This window comes from Talpa europaea (genome assembly GCF_964194135.1).
Source record: "Talpa europaea genome assembly, chromosome: 4".
Lineage (NCBI taxonomy): Eukaryota > Metazoa > Chordata > Mammalia > Eulipotyphla > Talpidae > Talpa > Talpa europaea.
The window spans coordinates 62,001,093-62,004,564 of NC_140070.1; positions in this window are offsets into that span (position 1 = coordinate 62,001,093).

Consider the following 3,472-nt stretch of genomic DNA (forward strand, 5'->3'; position numbering starts at 1 on the left):
CGCGCTCCGAGCCAGTCATGGAACTGTGGGCGCCTGCCTGCCGCGGGGCCGCCGGGGTCCAGGCGGTGCGCGCCCCGCAGGCGCGGGCTCCCGGGCGGCGACACCGCGGCCAGCCGGGGCCCCGGCGGCGTGGACGGCCGGCGCCGGGCAGACGGGGACCGGGCTGCGCAGACGCTCCCGTGGCCCCGGCCCTCGGAACCCCCTTCGGCATCCGCGGAGCCCCGCTGGCGGCGGCGTCCCCGGCCCGCGGCCCGGCGCTGAGCAGAACCCCGGCCCGCCCGCTCCCGAGCCGCAGCTGACGCAAGCCCCGGGGGCGCGCGGACGTGACGCCTGGACACGTGTGCAGCAGCCCAGCGCCGGCGCAGGCCCCGCCCGGCTCCCGCAGAGAGCGCCGGGGGCGGCGCGCGCCGTGCGTCAGGGCTGCGGGCCCGCCCGCGCCGCGAGGGGTCGGCTCTCCCGGGGCGCACGCGTGCTGACGGGCGGTGTCGCCCTCCGCGAAGGCGTCGCCGAGGTCCGCGGGCCACACCCCAGGGAGCCACGCGGCCGCGTCACCAGGGTTCAAACCAGAAGGACAACTTAAGCTGGGCGGGGCCTGCACGGTGGGCGGGGCGGACGTGAGCGCCTCTGGACTGGTCGGGAAAACCGTGAGGCTGCTCTCCACCGGGGTGCGCCGCCAGCGCGCGGGGGGATCCTGTGGCCCGGCCCCCCGAGCCATTCGTCAGGATCGAGGGGTCAGGACGCGGAGCTTTGGGTGGGAGTAGGACTCGGGGCTCGGGTTGGGTCTGCGGCGGGCACAGGACCCCGCACTGGACTGTGAAGGGTGGGGTTTGTCACTCCCTGGTCCTCGCCAGGGCGGGGGTGGAGGTAAACTACTTTCCTCTGCTGGCGGGCCTGGCCAACCTTCCTTGGCTTAAGGCGCAGCAGGCCGGGAGGGGAGTTCCTTGACAGAGTTCGCAAAAAAAGAGTTCGAGATTACCTAGGCATGCCAGAAATGTGTTTTGGGTCGGGAGGCCCCAGGAAGGCAGTGAGTTACCTGTAAGATCTCCCCAAAGCCCAAGGCTGTTTTCCTAACTGTAGGCATTTGGGTGCTGACAGTCCAGAGGCAGCCATAGAGTGGGGATGCCAACCCTGAATGAAGCAGGCTTTAATTTAATGTATAATGTGTGCCCTGAGTTAAATTGCTTTTCTCCTGGTACTGGAATTGGGGGAATTGCTTTTCTCCTGGTACTGGAATTGGGGGAAGGGGTTACCTGGATGGAAATCAGATGATTCTTCATAGGAAAGGCGGTGGTAAGGAACAACAGGGAGGACCTGGTGAAGAACAGTCCCCTCCACTGAATTTGTGTGATTCTGAGCAACTTCTGAACAACATCTCTGTGCCTCTCCTATAAAAGAGGAATATAAACTATCTTATTGGTTGGGTAGTATGGAATAAATGAGTATGATATATCCCACGACCCATCATAAGCAGGACCTAAGCTTTAGTTTTACCTTATTGTAAAAAAAAAGATTTATTTTTAATACAAGAACGGGGTACAGGCCAGATGCGTGGGAGGGTAAGAGGATTCACCGGAGACAGAGCGGGGAACAGAACAGGCAGACAGACCGAAGTACACTGTTGAGGGGAGCAGCGGGCACGATAGGAGAGGTCTGCTGTGCCATGTGGGTTTCTCCCCTGCCAGCCGGGATCGAACCTGTGCTGCAGAGGCTGTGGACAGCTTCACAGTGCAGCACTCAACCGCCTGTGCCACCAGGGAGGCCCCTAGCTTTATCTTTTATTTAAAAGAAAATAGGTGAATGTTTAATATTAAAATTAATGACTATCAATAAATTAAATCTGTCCAAGAGATATTCTGTTAAGAGCCCAGAAGAAATGAGCTTTATTCTTATAAAGGACTTTTGGGAAAACCACATGCATGGAATTGGTGAAATCTTGAAAAATTTGAATAGATGTGATGTCATTGAATTAGTCGTGTTTATTGACTATTTATGATATGCCAGGCACTGTTTAGGCTCTGGGAATGGTTCTCTTTCAGTTTCCATTCTACTAAGGAGCACTGGCAATAAGCACTCACAGGGGAGGATATCCTGTGACTAGGTGGGATGGGGGAGGGGTGAAGATATGGTTGCAGAGCAGTGAGGATAAATTGAGACTTGGGAGGGGGCTTGAGAGTCTAGTGGGAGTGCAGAAGTGCAAGCTGGTGCATGGGGAGCCTCTCTGGCTGATTTAGACTCTTACCTTGAAGACAAGGGGTAACCATTGTAGGTTTTGTAAAAATGCTATAACATGACTGTATCCAAGTTTTTGGATGGGTGCAATGGGGGAATACAAAACCGTAATAACTAATATTTATTGAGCATCCACTGTTGGCTGAGCATGGATGGTTCTAAGTACTTTGCAACACTCTGAAACCATGAGTATTGTTAGCATCTTGGTTTATAGGTGAGGGAGCTGAGACACAGTGAGATTACTTTTCTCAAGATCACTCAGTTGATAATGTTGGAAAAATCCCAGAGCCCTCCTCCTTAACAACTAGTCTATATCCTTTTCAATTATGCCTGCCTCCTACTTCTAGTCTGTAAGGAGTTAAGATTAGCACACAACACAGTCAGAACGCAGTTGCATAGCCTGTAATAAAGCACTGAATGTGGTGGGCACATTTTACATAATTTCTTTCCTCAGATGGTGTTGAGAGGAAAAAATTATATTTCTTTATTCTATTTTTATCTTTTTCTAGCATAAAGAACGTAATAGTGACAACAGAAAAAAATTGTCCACAGTTTTACTTTTGTTGAATTAAATAAAATATTATTCCACCTTTAACCAAAAACTCAAGCAAGTGGAATTCTTACTAGAATGAATTTCCTTTTCCTCCACTCTAGTCTTCCACTGAAGGTATCCCCACTTCCCTCACTGAAGACCCATCTTTGCCACATGGACATGTGCTTTCATTTGTTTCAGTATATTAGGCTCTGTTTGTTCAAAAAGCAATTTGGTTTCAAAGGTGTTGACACAAAGAACAGGAAAAGCAATTCTCTGCAGAGAAAAATTCAGTTTGTTTTTTCTGAAAATACAACCAACTCATTCACTCTTACCCTGGTAAGATGTCTCCCTAGGTGTGGAGAAATGTCTTGCTTTCCCCGTCATGTCATTGCACTTGGATTAAGTCAGCCAGGGTAATTATATTTTTCTTTCCTCTGGGCAGTTGCTGAAAGTGGGTGGGATGGAAGTGGTCATGACTACTCATTGACCTACATCAGTGACCTCTTCAGACTGCCAGGCAGGCATTTCCAGTCCTCCTCCTTCTTCTTCCTCCTGCCTTGGGGTTTTTGAATCAGAGACCTGTGCCTTTACACACTGGCCACTACGAGCCATAGCACTCTCAGGAAAATGTGTGTTGAGTTGAACTGTGAGGTTTACTTAATGGGTGACCTTGTGGCCTAGAGAGATGGGGTGCCCAACCTTTTGTTA